Source organism: Tympanuchus pallidicinctus, unplaced genomic scaffold (assembly GCF_026119805.1).
Source record: "Tympanuchus pallidicinctus isolate F22 unplaced genomic scaffold, pur_lepc_1.0 scaffold3, whole genome shotgun sequence".
Lineage (NCBI taxonomy): Eukaryota > Metazoa > Chordata > Aves > Galliformes > Phasianidae > Tympanuchus > Tympanuchus pallidicinctus.
Genome location: NW_026294747.1, coordinates 45,064,568 through 45,085,940, shown reverse-complemented (window position 1 = coordinate 45,085,940; position 21,373 = coordinate 45,064,568). Strand labels below are relative to the sequence as shown.

General features: G+C 38.0%; 1 protein-coding gene across 3 annotated transcripts in view; it reads left to right on the top strand.

Annotated features, from left to right (window-relative positions):
- Window positions 1-719: 719 nt before the first annotated feature.
- DICER1 (dicer 1, ribonuclease III) overlaps window positions 720-21,373 on the top strand; it is a 65,514-nt gene continuing 44,860 nt past the window's right edge. For 2 of the 3 annotated variants that reach the window (XM_052692509.1, XM_052692507.1), the window contains exons 1-3: window positions 1,093-1,263; window positions 18,519-18,584; window positions 19,431-19,531. The gene's annotated coding sequence lies outside the window, so the exon portion shown is untranslated. Of the gene's footprint in view, window positions 1,043-1,092; window positions 1,264-18,518; window positions 18,585-19,430; window positions 19,532-21,373 lie in introns of those variants that run through there. The other variant, XM_052692508.1, reaches the window with a different exon arrangement.

Genomic DNA, 21,373 nt, shown 5'->3' with positions numbered 1-21,373 from the left:
TTAGGTAAACTCAAGGCTTTTTGCTATTTTGCAGTTTTCCCCCAGTTTTTCCAAGGATTTTTAAATATTTATTTCAATTGTGTCATAGAAATAAAAGCTGGAAAACAGTAGCATGTGACGTACAACACAAACTGTGCTCCTGTGTTTATGCACAACCCATTTGCCTCTCCTAAATGCTTTACCTGAAGGATTTTGATGGTGGAAAAGTTACATCAGCTGAAAAGTTACACCCAGGAAATTTTTGGACACTTTTTGTTAAAATTTTGTTGTATCTCATAACGTCACTGAAGTGAGGGCTGGCAAGAAACCCAGTGAGACCAACAGCCCAGCCTCAAGCAACAGCAAAAGGGTGCTGGTGTGGGAGCACAGCCACCTCTGGCAGTCTTCCCATCCTCTCTACTCTGGCCCAACACCACTTTTCGGCTGTGGATGCCATTCTTAGGCAGAGGAGCAGCACTTCGCTCTTGGCAGAATGAACAATATGACCACAACTATGGAGAAGTGGAACAACCCAGGCAGAAACACGGAAGATCAAGCACTACCATATTCAAACCAGAGTCACCAAGCATTCTCGTTTGCCTCCAAAATGATCCTCTTTCCGTTTGGATACTACTGTCTCCCCAGGTGCACTCCCGACTCAGCGGGAAAAGCAGCGCTCCGCAGGCGTCTTCGCCATCTCCGCACCCCGCAGCGCTCACCCTGCTGCCCACTGCCCCGCCAAGATGGCGGTCGCCGCCCTTCCTTCAGCGCTGCCGCCCGGGCGCGTGCGCGAGGAAGGAGCGGAGGAGAACTGGAGGCCGCGAGGTTCGCCATGCTTCAGAGGGGGAGGCGCACACACGTGAGCTCTTGGACCACCCGGCAGCTTCCTAGCACTTGCCGTGTCGCCTTGCCGCATTGGCTGATTTTTGAACCTTCACCTTTCTTCTGGGTCTCGCCGCCAATCGTTCGGTTCCTTTCATGTCGCGGGGACGCGGAGCGTAAGCTGCGCAGGGTGGAATTCTCGGAGCGGTCTTGCGTCGCAGGCGCTGGGCGGCCTCCGTTGGTACGGGTGGGAGGCGCTCCATTTGCGTAGGGCCGGCAGCGCAGGGGGAAAGGTGGGGGGAGGAGAAGGAGGAGGAGGCCGTCGCGGGCCCAGGTGAATGGAGGAACCTGACAGTTGGGGGGAGCGAGGCGGCGGCAGCGAGGAAATGGCGGTGGCGGCGGCGGCACAATGAGACGCGGCCTGTAGCGGGGCGCAGCGCCGGGCCGGCTCCGTCCGAGCAGGTAGGAGATGGCGGCCGGGCGCGCCCGCCGCTCGCCCCGGGATCTGCGTGGCGGAGCCCGCTCCGCGCCCGCCGCGGTGGGTGGGATGGCGGCGGCCGCTCCCTCCCCGCCTCTCGCCGCCGGGTCCCGGTGAGCTGCGCCCCGCCTCTGTCCCAGCGGCCGTCCCTGTCCCTACGGGGCCTCGCCCGTCTCGGGGCTGAGCACGGAGCCCCGCCGTCGGCCTCGGCAGCTCCCGGCGGCGTGAGGGCCGCGCTCGGCTTTGTCTGCTCTGGGCCCGCGGGGAAGGCCCGGTGTGAGCTGCGGGGATCGGAGCCCGCCTAGCCGTCCCTACGGGCTCAGGGCGAGGAGCGGAGCGTGGCGAGAGCTCTCGCTGCTGGAAGCCCACCGCTAAAGACGGCGTAGGAAACTCTCAGCTCTTCGCTGTGCTCCGTCCTGTTCCAGTACAGACGAGTGAAGTAGCGGAGTGATTGAGGCACACCTGGTGCTTTGTGAAGGAACACAAGGTTAAAAGGCACGTCAGTACACCGAGGTGTTAGGGAAAATCATAATAAAAACGTGGACTGCGATGTTGACATCTAGGAGAAAAAAAAAAAAAGAAAAAAAAAAAAAAAAAAAAAAAGCTTGTTTTGTTTTTGCTTATTGTCGTTCCCCGGAAATGATTATTTCCAGAAATAGTTTCCTATTGACTTCACGTGGAAGGGGTTTGGCACTTCTGATGATATCTTATGAGTATTCTTAATGATGAGATGTTGAACCCCAAGTTACCCAGTGTGCTGTGGCTGTGGAAGCTGTGGTTTTGAAAGTGATAACCATTTTTAAAGAAACAAGACCAAACTGGAAAATCAAAAGAATTAACTGCAGGCACTCGGTTAACATTATGGTATGTTATGCTTTATACTTTTTTTTTTAATGCTTTTTAAAATAAAGTATTTCTGATGCTGTATTGAAAGGCATAGAGCATGTATCACTTTGGTAAGTTGTGTTTTCCCCCCCCCCCCCACAATTTGGTATAGAGACAAACTGAGATTTACTCCCTATATGCCATAACTATTCTCCTAAATTTTCTTCTGGAGAGGAACTTTCCCACTGTCTGTGTCTACAAGACTTGTAGTTGTGGAGATTACACTACAAGGTTTGGAGATATTATTAGACACTTTCAACTGGAAGGTGCTAAAAGGTGTATAATCAGAGGATTGTTACTTTTTAATATATTTATCAGTAGGATTGAAATAAATATGCTTGTTCAGAAGTGCTGAGCTCTAAATTAGGTACAGAATCGTCTTAGTGGTAACGTTTCTGTGAAAGTGGCAGCTCAGTACTCAACAGTCAAAAAGTAAAAAGCATTAGGACTGACAATCAGTGGAAATAAAAGGGTATCAGTATGCCAGCATGTAGCTCCTTGCTGGGCCAACATATGTAATACTAAATGCAGTTTAGATATTTATGTTTTCTCTTCTGCCTCAAAAAGATAGTATTAGGTTAAGAACAAAGGTAGGGAGAAAGTTCATTAGGACTTCTTCCCATTCTTACACAGGGGAAGAGTTTCAAGAGGTAGGAAAAGAGACTGAAGTTTAAGTCATGAGCAAAGTAGATAGGAAGCAATAGCTTTTTTTCACCTGTTCGTGAAAGGTTCCTGTAGTTTATAAATTACAGAAAAAAAAAGCAATAGAACTATATATCATGTGTAGCTACAATTCCTGGTACAGCAGCATCTTAGGAATGCCAAAGTATCGCAAACTCAGTAAACATCAAGATGACTGGTCAGTGGGAAGCCTTGCTGTTATACTCCTTCATAGTTGTCCTCCATTGGATATTGGTAGAGGGAAGCTGACAAGCTGGGGAGGGGGAAGTTTGTCTGACGTAAGATTGTACAAATATTTTATAAAAGTTACAGTTATCTTGATGGTCTGTAGATTATGGGAAGAAAATAAGCAGAACAGTAGTTCAAAAAAACTATTACACAGTGTACACAAAATATATGATGTGTCCCATTTCAGAAATCTGGAAGATTCTTTTTCCTTGATGCAGAGATGCTCTAGCACACCTTATGAGTCAGAGCATCTCTGGTTAATCTGTGTTCTCTTTCACTGAGAATGGACCAAATGTGAATTGATGTGTAACTGAATGCAAATTGCTGGCAAGAAAAATAGTGAAAAAGACTCTTTTTAGAAGAGCAAGGAGATGCTTAGTAAAATGGATAGTAAGCTTGAAGTTGTCATATTCTGTATAAGCTTGAACTCTCATTTACAGTCTACAGAAGAATTTGGAAAAGATTGAAGATACTTTAGGAATACGTTATAGTAAGTGCTGGGATTACTGACAAGTTTTATTTCAGGGCATGATCTAGTCTCATTAAAACATTTGTCAGTTATAGTGGGGAATGCCACAATTCTGTAATTCTCAGTGAGAAAATCCAGTTTTCTTTTTCTCTCATACAGTTGGTACAAACTGTGGATACTGAGCTTGATAGATATAGTTGGCAGGGCAGAGATGTGGTTACAGTGTTCTCTTTCCGCATGTTGTAATGTATAGCTGGGTAAGCTCTGACCGTCTGTGTGCCGTCACCTTCATGTGTTCAGTACTCATTTCTTCCTATTCATAGCACACAAACTTGGTTTATTGTTTTCCCCAGGAAGTGGCTTTATTTAAAAAGAAAGTAGAAGTACAATTTTGGTACTATGTAGGACAGTAACCTCTGTGTAATTATGTGAAATGTGCTTTTAGAGCATTCCACTCTGAAGGCTAAGAATGTTTAAAGACAAAATTGTACTTTCTGCACTCCATCAAGATTTTTCTTCAATCTTTAACCTTCCCTGACTTCCATATGGGTTGTGAAGACCAGAAGAGACCTAATAGGTAGTAATAACTAAAGGTTCATTTTTTAGCTGGAGTTACTGCATTCTTTGGTTGGGATTTGAAGGTTTGGTTGTTCAAACTTTGTTAGTTGTATGAGGGAGTGGGCAGTTGCAGGATTGTCATTAAGGAGCCATTCTGAAAGATTTAATCCACAGGACAAAGCTGTGCCTACTATTTTAAAGTATGCTTTGTTATTCTCTGAAAGCTTGGTCTTGGTAGTTGCTTTGCCTCGCTTTGCCTGCTGATGTTAAGAGTTCGAATGCTAAGCAGCTGATTTCTGCTTTGTATTGGTTAAGGAAAATTTTTCGGATATGTTTTTACTTTTAAATTGCTGCAAGTTCTCTACTTCTCAAATTCAGAAATGAAGCTGTATCAAGGAATTTACTTGCAAGGTTGCACATCTTTTATGCGGGAATGGTGAAATGTCCTTCTTTGGTGAGGAAAGAAAGAAGAGCAGTGCTACAAATTCTTGCATCGTAGAGCCAGGAACTTTTGTACCTCTTTTACGTAAGTTTGTACGTAGCTGTGAATCTGCTGGTCTGTGGTTGTTTTTTTTTTTAGTGTGGCACTGTGGATCCCTTCCGACCAAGAAAATGCTATCTTTTTTTTTTTTTTTTTTTTTTCTCTCTCTTAGTACTTGCTAATATGCAAGTCTTGTAGAAAACCTATTCTGCCATGCTTTCCCCTTCTCCCCCCCTGCTATGTGCCCATGGCTTAATGCTTATGCTGCTGCCATGTGATATGCAATAAACAGTTTCTGCTCATGTTTTCTATCTTCTATTAATCTCTGTGAACAATCAATTCCTTAATAGGTTCACCAGGTGTGTGTGTTTGTCTGAGTTGCAGGCTGCTGTGAACAGGGCAGCAGGTTGAGACTTTGAGCTGCCGCTGTTTTTTTTTTTTCACTCTTCCACTTGTATGCAAAAAAACATAGGAAATCCCCAAGGCCCACAGTCCTTACTGTTAATAGTTAAAGCACTTGGTTCCCAGGGCCTGTCTCTTCTTTCAGAGTCTGATTTCTGATAGAATGTCAGCTCATGTAGAGCTTCCTCAGCAGATTCCAAGAAGCAGCTGGGTAGCAGTAAATTTCAGTTTTCTTGGAAATACAAAAATGTAGGATTTATTTTAAAAAATAGTTTCTTCTTTGTGACAACTGGTCTGAAGGACTGCCAGCTTGCTGATAGCACAACCTTCCTTTCTATAGGGAGCAAATGTAGTTTGCTCTCTCGAGTAATTTGCTTGGCTTTATGGCTAACTTCACAATTCAAGTTTCTCCCTTATTTGCATCACTCTTGCCTAGTCTGTGATTTAGATGAAGGTTCTTGCAGCTTTCTTGCAACTGTTGCTATCTCTTTGACTGTATTCTTGCTCCTGAGAAAATGAACCAAGTGAAGTTACTTTGTAGTTAATGTTTAAAAACAGGTAGAATTGATCTCTAGATATCCGGGTTCAAAAAGCCCTTCTCTGAGTTCTGGCAAGTTCGTTCAGGTATCTCTCTTTTCACACCTCTTACTTTCAGCTGCTGAGAACTGGGACTGTTTCTAGGTGTTTGTACAGATAGATAATCTAAGCTGATTTACTAACTGTGGCTTTATGGAACGTTCATCGACCTCTGACACTAATATTGTTACCATTAAAGATGACCAAGTGTAACCCATCTCAAGTGAGACTTCTGCTTCCTCATTTAAGTTTTGTATTTCCAAATAGGCAAACGCATCTGCCTTGATAACTTCATGCTAAGTGGTAGTAGGTTTTCTTTTTTGGAAAAGGACATAAAGTAAAATAAGAGGAATACAATGTAACAGGGTTTTGACTTCTCTCTCTCTCTCTCTCTCTTTCTCTATCCATTTTTTTTTTTTATCCATGACCTTTTAACATCTTTGTGCTGAAGTTAAATGCCCATGTTGCCAATCTATGTGAAGTTATTAATCAAAAAGTGATATGATCTCTATGGGAGGCTCGAGGTGGGGAAAGGCATGCTTCTCCATGCTCCTCCCTACCCCTCCCCTCCCCCAACACTGAAGGTCATTTTTAGTTACTATTGCTGTCTGGCATGATACTGCCAAATTGATCTCTCAGACTTCAGAAACTGAATTACTACTGAAGGTGGATAATGGGCATGAAAAAGTACACTGCTTTGAAAATAGGACTTTATCTGAAGCCCTGTTTCTGGCGTATGTTCTATGAGTCTGTGGGATATGTGTTTGTTTGTTTATTTAACTTATTAATTATTATTATGTACTCATGCTTTCCTGTTTCTGTGAGGCTAAACATGGAGAATATTGACCCAAGAAAGTGAATGGTTTCTAGCACTTAAGTAGCCGGTGTCAGCCTGAATGGTGGATATTGCAAGAGGGAAGTGACACAGTTGTGTTACTGAGCCCAGTGATTATTCTTTTTTTTTCTTCTCTCTTTTTTTTCTACAGTTATTCTAAACAAGGCCTGCATTTCCTCTTAGCTGAAGACGATCCCACGGATCTCATTTTAATACTTTACTACTTATAAAGAAAAGTTTTTCTTTTCTTACTTTGTCTAGAGAATATTTTTTCTCAGTAAACATCAGCCTCCTCAGTTGAAGAAACAAAGGAAGCTGTAACTGGTACTTCAAAACCAAGCTTATTGTATTATTTGTAATTAAGAAATGTATACCTAGGTACTGAAGTTCACAAGTTTGTTTATTTGCTGAATGCATCAGTTGATTTTAGTGTTGTACTCTAATCAGACTACAATTTGGTGATATCTTCTGAAGAAGTGTAACCATGAATGTGTGGTGAAGAATATCTGTCCTGGGATTTGAGAGGAAAGAGTTTGAGCTATATGACACATGACAGAACTCTGGAGGAGGAGGTGTAGGTTTTATGAAGGTAATGCACAACATGGGCCTGCATTTTTACCTTGAAGTACTTCAATGCAAAAGGACTGGGAGAGTGCCAGAAACATTTATGAGCTCCCTGGGTCTTTCAAAGACATACAGTCAACCTACAGGAGATGAGTAATTTTCCCTATGGTAATCTTTGCATAGTTAATGTTCTGCTGTGTAGAGATTGAGACATAAAACCTGCCTTGATTAATACTGAACTTTCTGGAAAACGGTTTTCTTAAGTCTCTGTGTTACTTAAATCGAATAGAAGATGAATTTTCAATAAAGCAATCCATGATTTGTTAAAGCTGTCCGCTGGCTGGCACTTACATCAGTGAATAAGGGTCTGCAAGGAGTTACTGGATGGTTTTAGAGCATGTGGTGACTTGCAAAATGATGAAGCAGGTGCTGATTTCTGGCAGTATTTTGAGCAACATGCCAATAATGCTATTAATATATATATTGACTGCCAACTGTTAACTGTTTTTAAACCCTTTTGTGGTTCATTCCCATACTGGTGCTAATAAATGTTTTCTTCTGTAGCTTTCATTTAATTGTTTTTGTACTATGTATCAAGTTTTGTTTCTGGAACTTAAAGTTTCTTGTCACAGTGTAACAAAGATCAGCCATAGCTGGCAACAGAGAAATTGCTGTCTGATTTTGAGTGACAGTAAGAAGCCTCTTGAACCCAATTTGCTTGTTTCCTGTAAGGTAAGCCACCTAATGGCTGTCAAAATGGATGACAACCATCTCCTCACACCAGCTCTACTACCCGTCTGGCACCCTCCACCTCCCATACTTGATGCAGCTTGCTGATCCAGCAGGAAGCTTGCTCAGGCAGAGGAGAAAAGCGTTAGGGAGCTGATTTTTTTTTTTTCCAGCTTGTCAACCAAGTGTCAAAGCTATTTAGAAACAGGAAGGAGCAGTGAGAAGGAGTGGAGTTGCTTCATCTAGCTCTAAATTGCCGTGGGACTAGGTTGGCAGTCTCATAAAACCTAATTCCAAAATACTGTGGGTACTTTCTACTTGATTGTCTTCTGTACAAAGTGAACACTGATGTCTCTTCTCACTTGTTAATTACAATAACTGTTTCATGTTTTTCTCCACCTTCCACTTTCTCATTTATTACTAAGCAGTTTTTATAAGGAGGTTTATTATTGTAGTAATCTTACAGGTTTTGAGTATCAAGATAAGCTGGGATTCAGCAACTTTGAAACAAAGATAATAACAGTCAGAAAGGGCAGTAACCAAGACAGAGTACTTATGCTCTAGCTGCTAAATTGGGAAAATTCAGATCTTCTCTTATGCCCAGTTTAAAGCCTCCCATTTTTATTTAGTGGTAATTTGTAATCCTGACTTTGTAGTTTGGGAGGTGAACATTCATGAAAATGTTTTACTCTCACAGCATCTTGTTTCTTTGTCAAATGTATTGATGTGTTCCATGATAGCAGTGTCACTAAATACAAATCAAAGCCTATTTTTTTTCCCCTTATCTAGTTTTACTACTTTCCCTTTTTTTGTAATCTCTGTGGTTAGCCTTAAGAGCTTCTTGAAGCAAAGTAGTTAGGTTTCAGTAAGGGAAGGGAAAGCATTGTCCTGATTGTTTAAAATAATAATAAAATCTAATCCAGATGTTTACCACCAACATGATAAAGACTTGCAATCCCTAATTTGAAATCATATCTTTAGGACCTCACACTACCCATAGCATAAGTCTTTGAATCATTATGTGGGAAGTTCAAAAGGAACAGGTTAAAGTAGCTGGAAGAGGCAAGTCACCTTCATAATTTGTTTGTTGGTTTTTTTTTTTTCTTCCCTCATTTGATTAAAGAACTGTTTCTTCCTACCCTGTGCTTTTACTTTTAGAGTAAATGTGGGAAGGAATTGGAGATTTTGCTTGACAATTTAAACACTCATGTGCTTGGTTTTGTGATGAATAATGACTGCAGGTTTGTTTTTTTTTATGTTCTTTTAAGTAATTGAATGGTGTATCATTCAGATACATCAGTATCCAAAAAAAGTGAGAGCAGTCTGACTTCTGATGTATGGAGTCCCATTCGTAAGGTATTGTCTTAACATTTCTGTCCCACTGGATTTGAGATAAACAGTATTTATCGGTTTCAGTAGCAGACATACAACTCAAAATATCACTTAGTGTATGTATAATTTGCTTATGAAATATTATCCAATACTTGCAGTAGGTGTTAGGATATCATGTAGAATGTTAATTAAAATAAATAAAAAAGAAAACCTTTATGAAAAAAATAATCCTGTTCTTTAAAAGTTTGCATTCTAACTAGGAGTTATACGATCACAGAGATAATATTATATCCAAAACGTTAAATCCTTTTTCCTGTTGGGCACCTGAGGTGCATAGATCTATCTCTGGCTGTAGGTGATTTGTTTTTTTTAGCTGACGTTTCTGCCTAGAAAGAAAGTACCTGTACATCCCCTGACTTAGTGGTACTTGCTTTGAAGCTTCGAGTGCAAGAATCTCTGAAGTTATGTGGTGGATTGGGGAAGCTGTTTCATCTAAGAAACAGCTTTCTTCTGTGTGACATCTTTTATTACTGTTATGGCTAGTCTTTCTACCTGGCCATAAATTACCTAGAAGCAGTTGTGCCAGCATAAGACACAGTGGCAGGTGGCATGTGGGTTGAAGAGAAGAATCTAAGAGTGATGCTCATATGTTTGGCAGTGCTCTACAAAATGCATCTTACACTGTCATCTGGGGACCTTTAAAAGACGAGTCAACGTTTTATGTAACTGCTGAGTGAAAATGGAAGAGGAGTGATAAAATTCAAAGTGACTTTTCTCTATTTTGTCTGTACAGGGCTATAACGTTTCTTCTGCGTTTATTCTGGAACACTTTGACTGTACAAATAGATACAGATCTTTATGAGAATGTTTGAGAGCTATAATGAAATACCTCTTGTGACATTAAGATATGTTAAACTTCTGTATTTGCTCTGTGTTTAATTCTAATAGAAGACAAGTAGCAAGGCCTTTTTGCAGTGACAGCTTGCCCATACGAGTTTAATTCACTTTTCATTGCCTTATTTGATTAGTCTCAGTTTCTCTAAGCTCTCCTCAATTTGATGACTGTAACTTCACATTTTCGTTTCAAAATACTTCATTATGTGTGCTAAAGGCCTTGACTCTGTTCTTTTTCCTGATCAGTTTTACTTTATGTTTGAAAGATGCTTGAAGTGTAAACTATGAAAATGACCATCTATTGTATAAATTATATGTAGCTAGGAGAGAATTGGAGTCAATATTTAATTTTAACTTCCAGGATGCCTTTCTCATTAAGTGTTTAAGGCTATAAAAGTAATACATGCATTTTTTTTCTGAATAATATTACCTTTGATTTGTGTAATGCAGGAAAGGAGTTATAATTAATCTGTTAACTAAAGAGAAGTTGAAAACTTATCTACTCCTTCATAGTTGAGAAGCAATTCTGAGGAAGAAGTGGAAAATATTTCAAATCTCCAGTAGAAGTTAGGCAGTTAATCTGTGTTAATCCTTCTAAAAGTCATTGCACTCAATTATCCCTCAAGTTAGCTTGTTAGCTTTAGCTAACAAAATTAATTGATTACTCAGTGAAACTAAAAACAATTGTATTTAAATATTTGTTTTACATAATATCAATTTTAATAAATAAAAATAAAATATTAATTTTAATTTGCATTTAATCGAGTTTTAAATTCCTCCTAAATACACCATAACACACACGACAGCCAGACAAGCAGGATGTTCTATATAATGGTTATCAGTAGTGCTAATTAATAAGCTAAATGAAGTAACCAATAGTAGTTGTAACAGTACCTTGCTGATATGCCAGAGGCTCATATTCATAACTAGCAGATCAGGTAATTAATATCAAGTAATTGCTTAAAATTAAAACTAAACAACCATAATGAGTTTCCTTAACTGATAATTTAAAGTTTCCCAATAGAAATCAATATTGAGTTAAGGGGTGTTAATGCCTTGCATTTAATCAGATCTGCTGTACTGGGAAGTTGTGGTGGAGTAATCACTTCACCTTTAAAATGCTGTTCTTTCCCCTGCTTTTTAACCAACTTATTTTGTATCTTTTGACTTTCGGTATCTATTTTTATTTGAGCAGGAGTATCTCTTCAGAGCTCTGTTTGCATTCCTATTTTTCTTTTTTTGCTTCTAGAAACCTGTTTATTTCTGTTTATTCATTCTTACCTAGACTGAGTTTTCATTGTTCTTTGTCATTTAAATGCTGGCAGCGTTTCTTCTGATAGTGTTATGTATTCATTACAGCTGTTCCTTCCATCCCCTTCGTGCTGCATCATGGATCTTCTTAGAGAGTCTGGATTTAATTGTCCCCTGGAGAATTACATACTCATCAATCTGATCTATTGGAATCGGTCATCTGCAGGGCATTGTGAGAATAAACGAAAGCAAGGAAATATTCCTACCCCATTGTGTTCATTGTCAGTGAAAGTATTGAACTATTTGCAGAACCACCCAAGGGTCAGATAACAAAAAGGTGTCAAAGAATGTTTCCACAGTGTGTCTGCCCTCGAATGAGTCATAAAATGTGAAACGTGGAATTTTCTCAAGTTAATCCGGGTTGGAGGAATTGTATGGTGATATCTGCGAAAGATCATGTGCAAATCTGTTTTTTTTTCCCTCTAGATTCAAAATGGTGAAGTTGTGTTCCAGTTCTTACCTGAATCTCTTGAATTTCCCTCCTCTCTTTCTCATATAAATCACCAAGATTTTTGTAGTGGATGTACCTGCTGAAATACCACTTTTTTTTTTTTTTTTTTTTTTTTTTTTTTTTTTTTTTTTTTTTTTTTTGTAGGTCCTTGTGTATCTGCAGTAGAAGCTTAGGACATAAGTAGAGAAGGGAGGTGGTACAGACTTTGCTAATAGAGCTGCCAGGTGGACGTTACAGAACTTGACTCTTCTTTCTGAGAACTCAGAACTGACAAAATCACAAAAAATCTGAACTGTTTGTTGACAGCTGCCTGCTGCTGGCTGCTCCGTGTTGCTGGGATCACACAACCTTTGAGGTGCTTGCTAATTTGCTGCTGGCAATTAGATGATACTAAACATGATTATAAGTGATTCGTTAACTTCAATTCAAGCCACAGCTGATATGGTAATAACAGGACAGATATTTTACTTCAACTTGTTTTATTTTTCAAAACTGCTTTTATTTGATAACTGGTGCTCTGGAACTGGAATTCTGGGTAGAGCAAAATCTACAATGATATTTTTTTAGCAGCAAAGCTCTACTGAAGCCAGTATCTTTATATTCTGTTCTGAAAACAGAATTCTCCAGTTCTCAACTGATTTAGTTGTGGGACTGCACTTTAGCATTACAAAAGAGAGGAATTCCCTTCAACTAATGAATGTGGACCAGGATCCTGTGGGTATGCCTGTCTTTCCAGTGCCAGGCTATTCAGAGTAGAACTGGAACAGAAGGAACTGTGTGAATGCATTCTGAGTCAGGCTTGGCAGTTGGAGTACTATATTAATTTATATTGCTTCCAGAACCGAAACTAACTCATTTACAGAAATTCAGATGCTTCAGAATATTATTTCTTAGCCCTGATGGCTTTTGATGAGAATATAGAAAAAACTGGAATTGTTTAGCAAAATTCTGTTGTGTTTTTTTTTTGTTTTTCCTTATAACTTGCCTTAATAATCGTTAAACAAGTTGATACAATTTTCAGTAAACCATCATAGTTCTGATGTCTGAAACCATTCTTCTATTTTTGTAACAGGATAATGCTTTTTCTTATATGCAGAAATAGCTTCCATTCCAGTTTTGAGAAATAAAATGGTGACTGTGCTCATCTTTCCCATTTTTCTTTTTTAATGTGGGATACAGTTAACAGCAAAGCAGCTTATTTCAGTTTGTGTTTCCTTTATTATTTAACTAGGATAATCAACTTTTATTACTTTTTTAATAAACTGCGTGTTTGTTACAGTATATGTTATAGGCAGAGCTAATGTGAAAAATTAGGCTAATGTTGCACTGGATTATGAAGATATTGTCTGTAAGGCATAGGTTTACATTAGACAGAACACTTCCCAGTAGACACACAAATATCTCAAGGATATGTTGTATTTGCAGTCTCCTTGTATGTGTTCTGCTACTGTGGAAGATTCACAGATGGTTGACTCTGGGATGGGTCTGGTTTTTGATTTGTTTGCTGTACTGAAAGTGTTACTGCTGCTTAACAGCATCAACAGTGGAGATGAGGGACCCTTATGATGAACAGGACATTGCTCAAGTCTGCTGGCTCTTTATCTATTTGACCTTCTACTGTCTTTCATAGTTGATGGAAAAAGTGAAAGGCATTTAAAGAGGGGGGGAGAGAGGGGAGGCGGGGGTGTGAGCTTTAAGTTTTAAAAAAAGCTTATTAGACACTTGTGATCCCACATGTTGTGGAGAATGTGTTCCAGTTGTATTTTGTGGGTCTTAAATATTTTTCATTTCTTGTTCAATCATAAGGCAGTGCTTAAACTTCTGAGACTTCATTGGAGACATCTGTTAAAGGCAAAGGTGTTTGTTTCCTGCGTTGGAAATCTGAAGTTATAGAACATAAGGTTAGCTCCTCAAATATTTGCAAACCATTCTGATTTTCATTACCTCTGGTTCAGGACTAAAAATATGCAAGACAAGTGTCACTTGCTCTTATATGTATCTTGTCACTTTAACTTCGATATGGATGTTAGCTCTCATGCTGCCACCTTTTCCCCCAGATTCTTTCAGATATCTGAATCGCTTTCATTATCTTGGTGCCAGTTATTTGAAAGCCAGCAGTGCAACAAAGAAGCTGTGTTGTGAAAACACTGTTTGAAATTTTCACCTTTAAAATGATAAAATGTAACTTTAAATTCTGACTAGCTCTGGACACTAGGCACTATACAAATTTTTCTACTTTACTGAACAGCATTGAAAAGAGAAGATTGATGCATTAAAATAGCTAATCACTAATTCATTCTAACTTGCTTAAGTCTTACAATCTTAGTTTAAGTAATGTAAAAGAATGCTCAAGTTCTACTTTTAAATGCATGTGTTTATATAGAAGGAATAGCAGTGCTTATAATATGCTGGATCTTTTAATGAGATGTTCATTGTACCCATCTAGGTATGTGTCATCTAAGTGGCTGTTTCTAGGCAGTGCCTGGTACTTAAGAGGGGTATTAAAGTCTGGCCTTCAAAAGAGTTGTGGTTCTTTTCAACCTGACTCAGACAGAAAACTTTTAGTAACTGTTATTAAGCTAAGTTATCTTAATTCTTATAGAGTCCAGATATTTTAAATTTTCTTTGAGAAGTGCTTCATATTGTGCCAAATTTTCTTGTGTTAATTCCATTAACGCTGCCAAACACACTGCACTTGATTTGATTCTTACTAATCAGATTAGTATTGCTAACCTAGATGATTCTCAGCTCTTCAGGCAAGAAATGGCTCAATATAAAGGCCTTTATTTTCTGATGCTGTGCACAGTAAGTCAGTCAGCCAGCTGTGTAGGTTAAAATACGAAGTATTTCCTTTTCAAATGATTTTTTTTTTTTTCCATTTTGGAATTAATTCAGATTGTTTTTATGAACAGACATGACTTTTAACATGAAAAAGTCTGTTCTTTTTGTGAGGGCCATTGAAACCCTGCTAAGATTCCATGGAGAATTTTCATCTACCCCTTTAAATGTTATTACATAGGCTGTTTAATCCAAACAAATAAAGAAATTGGGCATATAAATGTCTGACTGGGGCTTGGGTTCCCTGACATCTGAAGCTTTGAATGTCTTTTGAATTTGGGAGCATTATTAGGTGCTCTATATATTACATATATTTATGGGCTTAAAATATTGCTTCTCTCCCACCTCCACATAAAAGAAAATTCCAGCACTGTGGCTGCAAGTTTGTGGCCAGGAAGGAGTACTTATAGACATGCAAGTGATTAGAGAGAAGCCTTTATTTTTAGGAAAACGGACTAAATACTGCGAAGTCCAAAATGTAATTAAATAATGTGCTAATCAATATATGATACTTACATATTTCAAGTGTTAGATTAGGTATTAGAATGAGTTGATTTGTGCTACAAATACTACTAATAATAATACATATTTTTTTTAATTAATCCTGCTGTGTGCGCTGAGTGATAGATGAATCAATAGTGTGACCAAAGTTAGGAGACTTGAACTCTCGTTTTAGACTGGTAACAATTCTAGAGGATGATGTAAAACCCAGATATCCATAGGTACCACTAGATGCTACTTTATAAAACTAATGCCTTTAGAGAAGACCTCTTGTATCATAGGACTGTGGCTTTGGATTCTGTGACAGGGAGAACAGAGGACTGTCAAACACCTCTGTCTGTGGGAGCTTGGCTTGCCACATGGAGAGGAAGGGCTTGTGTTGATGCAAATAACAAGCTTGAAAGCCCCACATGGGGTTATATTCAGAGGGCAGCTGCTGCTTTTATTTACCATAAGCAAGAATAATTGGTAATTTGGAACTGTACTTAGCTCACAGTTCCCCTCTAGATGGGGGAAAGGAGAAATCCCTGCCCTAATGTTTGCTTAATTGCCGTCCTTTCTTCAAGTTAACCTTTAGATAAACTAAATAATTACAAGAAAACAATTTGTTTCCCAATCAAAGGATCAAGTGATTAAAAAAAATCATCAATATGTTCAGCTACCCTTTCTGTTAGTACAGATGTAGTAATAATACAGGTAACTACATAAATTAGGATCTATAAGCTTAACTGTGGGTTTATTTTCAAATAGTAGCTTGGAAAAAAGAAAAAAAAAAAAAAAAAAAAAAACAAATTGAGTATCACATGGAATACTTTCATTTTAATTGCTAAATCTATTAAATGTTTGTGGCTTTTAGTTGACTTCATTTAAAGACATGTCCTTAATATTTTTTTTTTTCCTCTGACTTCCATGGAGAAGACTTCGGTTTGTCAAGTTGAGAGTATTCTGTTTTGGAGTGAGCTTGAGGTAGTATGAAGTTAGGAATCACAATACAAACTTGTTTTATTGTTCGTAGCACAGGATAACCAAAGAAAAATATTAGGAATAAGCTTGCTGGAATAACACGTGGAAGGGAAGAGTGAGTCTCATTTTGTAATTGCCCTTTTGAAAATCTTGAAGCAGCTGTAATTAGAGAGAGGCAGGAGGTGGTTAGGACTTTCTCCTAACCACCACCACGAAGGCTGTTTCTACTTTATATTCTCTGATGCTGCAGGACTTCGATTTGCACTAAAATTTATTCTGTTTGCTTGAAGATTATTCGCTCCATCACTCTTGTGGGTTCAAAGTCCAATTGCATAGATCTTCTTGCAAAATAGGAGTTCATTTTCAGTCTTCTTGCAATTCATGAGTAATAGTTTAATTAAGTATTAACATCATTTTTAGAATGGGGAAAATAGTCATAGTTTAATTTTAAAATATAAATGGTGGAGAAAACTTTGGTGATCTGAAGCCAAGTAACAGGTTGTGCATGTGCTACTGCTGTCAACTTCATTCCCACTTCTTCCCAGCAGTCATGTTGTTTTCCTTAATATCAATGGTTAGCTATTGCATTAACCTGATTATTTCCTAACACCAAATTACGAAATGATGGTGAGAAGAAAATAAAAATCAAAATTGTTGATGTATTCTTTCGTATACTTTCTGATGTATTATTCATAGACTTATTTTTTGGTGTTATCAAAAGTCAAAGTAGCAAACAGCCACGGTATTCAAAGATCTTGTCTGAGGTCTGCAGGGGTGCCTGTTAGTTACTGGCAGATTGCCGGGGCACTGAGATCTGCAGAGTCACATTGTCCTTGCATGCTTTTCTTGAGGTCCTTATAGGACTTGACTGTTGGGTTTCTTATTTGTTTGTTTGAACAGTGCTGCTTTGTTCATTGAGTGTTTAAGGCTTTTGCAGTGTGGCTAGTTGGACAATCCAAATACTATGCTTGGAACTCTCCTCTTCCATCATTATATAAAATATGTGAACATTAAGCTCTTAATAGGAAGCTTTTTTAAAAAGAAAAAAATTTGTTCTGTTGATTTTCACTTCTGGAGTGTGCTTAGTGATGTCAGAGTCATTTTAAAATAAGTCGCTCTGCTTTTTTAAACAGGATCTTTAGTCACTGTAGAGTAAAATATTATACCTCTTGTCAGTTTTATGATTGACACCTCTCTGTGTTTGTCTATCTGCATATAAAGCATTTATGTAACTTTATTTTTTTGTTGTAAAGTATTACCAGATCAAACCCTGATGTTTATTAAAATTCTCTGGTAAGCCCAAAGCGTTTCCTCAGTGGGGCTGGGAGCCCTGCAGCAGCAGACAGGGCCGCTGCCTCGGCGCACCGGGCTTTGTCTGGGTGCGGGCATCAGCGCCATTGAGATGCTAATGGAGGGAGCTGCTGTTTTGTAGGAGAACTTGACTGCATCTCAGGAATGTGGCCTGTCTGGTTATATGTTAGCTTCGGCATTAAAAGGGCTACTGTAATTCATGTCTGCGGATCGATTGAGGCTGCCGACTTCTGTGTTACAGCTTTGATGTGCCAGAGGAAATTGTTGGGGTTGGTGGGGAATTACGTTCTCCTTTCGGTTCTCCCAAATCTGAACCTACCGATTTGTTTGCTTTCTGCTTACCATTTTCTGCTTACAATTATGGAATAAAGTGTATTTGCTGTGTGAAGCAATAGGGGATGACGAGCTTTCTTGACAAGTAATTGAGCTTTTTTTTTCTTTTTGTGTCTTTTACACGGTAGGGTGACTAAATGCTGTAATAGAAGAGAAGCTGAAAAAGATAATACAGAGTGTGGTATATTTCTGCACCTCTGCTTCAAAAGAGAAGACTTTCATTTGCTAGGCTGCTTTCTTCTGGTTGATGATGTAGAGCCAATAGATAAACTATTAACCTGTACGTAACAGGAATCCACTGTTACAAATTCGTTCAACTCACTGCACCTTACTGGTAATTTTCTGTGTTTTGTGCAGAAAAAGGGTGCGTGTGTGCATTGCAAACATGAATTTGAAATGTAGCTCTGGGAGTAAGATTTGAGTAGGTCTATTTTGTACATTAGCACGGTACTCACCAGATTTTCTGCATGCAGTTCCCACACATTTTTGTTGTAAATTAAAGCAAAAACAGTTTATTTTACTCTTTCAAACTAAGTCCATTCTTCTGGCTTTGTATTGGATGGTAAGTTTCTTTAAGACTTCATCATAGCATTAGGTGAAAGCTGTGTGGAGGGAGCACAGGGGAGGAAAATTGTAAATCTAGTTGTACTCAGTTGGCAATTACTTTAGCAGATAAAACAGAAAATATGCAAATATCTCCGGAGCACTTATGGCTTTCAGATGCCGACTGTCTGTATCCCCAGCCAAAAAAGGACAGATGATAATTAGATTTTGAAGGACCATGTGCTGTTGCTACAGAGCTAAATATTAAAATGCAAGAAAGCAGACTACCACATGGCACAATTGATTTTTATGGCAGTTCATGTTAAAATGCTCTCTTTTTATATTGCCTTCTAGGTTACCTAGGGTGAAGCAAAATTACAGGCTTGGAAACTCTGGAAAAGCTCAGCATCAGTATTTGAGGTAAAAATGAACATACTGAAGTAATCTTGGGAGTGTCCTTCTTATTAACTTTATGGAATTGATTGGAGAAGAAATTTTTGTCAAGATTAATTTTGCATTTAAGTTTTCAGTATTGATTTAAAAGAAAAAATGACTTCAAATCTTTTTAGATATAGCAAAACTAATACTTGAGATAAATGTATCATGTTAATTTTATGCTTTCAAGCTTTGAGAATACTGTAGATGTTTTGTAGATCTACAACGTTTGTGTTTTTGTTGTAGTTCTGTTAACATATGAAATTGTCTTGAATGACTGCTAGATTTATGTGAATAGTTAAATGTGTTTTTATAGGAATTAATGTGAATTGCATGGTAATAGTACTACTAATAAAATATACATATGCTGATGTGCTTAGAAACGAATGTTTTCTCTTTGTGATCAGTTTACTGTATTATGATTTGAAAGTGTGGTACATTAGAAAACATTAAAAGCATTCATTCTAACTCTTAAATGAATTGTGCATGGAAAAATCATTGTTTATTTGAAAAATGTCATAACACATTACTAGTGTATTTCATATAATTACTAATATGAATAGGATTAGGGATGCATTAATTCCTTGCATATTTAATCTATCAAAAATTAGCTTTTAAATTGCTTGTAGTTTTGTTTCTACTACTAAATCAAAATAATATGGGTTCAGAGAGGATTTATATTTTGTTTTCTCTCAGCCAGTTATAGTGTGGTATTGACATGCCATAAAATGTTTATAAGCAAGTGAATTTCCACAATTAACCTTGATATTGTAGTTTCCTTTTAAAATAATTTTTATAGTTCAGAGGTCTTTTTTTCTTCTCGCTTTTCAGAGCCGAAGCTTGCAAATTATGTGATTAACCTACAAGCTGATATCATGATGTCAAAATGCAGTTTGGAAAGCATAAGCACAGAGGCTGCAGAGATTAAAACGGTAAGTGCATGCTTTGTAGTATGGGAGAAACAGATTTCTATGTGTCATTTTGCTATATTCTATCTAATACATAAAACTCCTTCTGGACCACCAAGTCACCATAAAGTAAGTGAGACAGCAGAGTTTTACCCCGAATTTCTTTGGAAAGAATAAGAATAATGAAAATAGCTAATTTATTTTATCTGTAGATGGTCAGATAAAGCAGTGGCATAAAGAAAAAAGGTATTTGCTGTGAAATGCAAGCCTTGATATTTCTTGTGAAACTGAATATCATTTTTTTGACATTTTTAGAAAGTGAATGTAGTGTTTAAATATTTCTTGTGGATTTTGCAATGAAATGTGGTTTTATAGATGAAATAAAATCAATTTTTAAGAAGTGGGAAGTAGGAAGATGTGTAGTGTTAGAATTAGAATTGTATTTGTTTTAGAATTTGTTTTGTTAAAGTTATTGTTTTGAAGTGAATGGCAGGTGAGTTGTTGCGGTCTTAGTCTCAGCAATATACTTCAGTTTGAATTATGAGTCAAGCAAAACAGGAAAGGGACTGCCTGATAAAATTGCGTACAGTAAAAATTGAGAGCTTTGTCAAAGAGAGGGCAGACATGTATCTAGTTTCATCGGTCCTCTCCTTCCCTTGCATTTCAGATATCATGTACTTAAAGTTTTTTTTCTGTTGCACTCTGTGTTAAGGGGCTGAAAGTGAGGGAATCAGCATTTCAGCAGTTCAGCACCTGCATAGTTAGACCTGCTGTACTGGGCTTTATACATGTCTTTGTAAAAGATTAAATAGTTTGTTCCACTATCTGTATGTTTGTATTTGACAAAGAATAAGCATCTTCTTTCCATTTGTTTATTCTGAATGCCTTGTGTACTGATGTGAGTACAGATGTGCTAGAAAACATGTATTTTCATTTTCTCATTTTATTTCTGCACTGGCAAATAGCTTATATTCCAAGCATATTATGCTGATAAATAGAAGCATAATTCTTTTGCTTTAAGAGTTATTTGCAATGTACGGCAGCATAATTTTGATATGAACAGTGTCCTGCTGATGCAGTTAGCTTAGCTCTGCAGCAACAGAAACTGTTTATTAGACATTCACTTCAAAGCCAAGTTTGTCCGTACCTGTGATGGAACACTTGGAGGACTTTAGGGGTTGTGCATTTATCTGACTCTAAGTGTCATGTTATACTTCATTTCTGTACTACTGCCAGAAATTTAGGAGGAGTCTGGCAAGCATTCCAGCTGTTTACTGTATTGCACAGAGAAGTGCTTCAGAAGCAGTTCCTTCTAATACAGAATCATAGAGCCTCAGTGTAATCCTCATCGTAGTAAGCTCTCTGATTAAACTTTTCTGAACAACAAACAACTTCTTTCCCTTGTGCTGTTAGAGACCAATGCTCTGGTTATACTGTTGGGTTATTTATAAAATTTCAACAAATAGCGTCTAATTGAAGATGAACATTCACAGTTAATTGATTGTGCTAGGGAGACCAGAGAAGCTGGTTCTTGAGGAATTCTTGCAACTAAGCTTTCCAAGTATTTATACATTCTGTTAGCACTTGAAAGAAATGGATCTGAATTTATTTCTTTTCAAAGACTGTTGTAGGACAGCACAACTTGTTAGACAGTGCATCTGCTGGAGGTATTTGAAGGATAACAGAGTTCTGTGCAGCTGCACTGTGTACATTAAAATATGTTAAAGGTAGCATGATGTAAAAATAAGTTGATTCATCCTCTTTAATACTATTGTTTGATGGTATTTTCTTAGTTTAAACCTCTGAGCTAAATTATATTCTTCAGAAACTTAGGAAAATATTCTCCTAATGCTGTTTTACAAACCA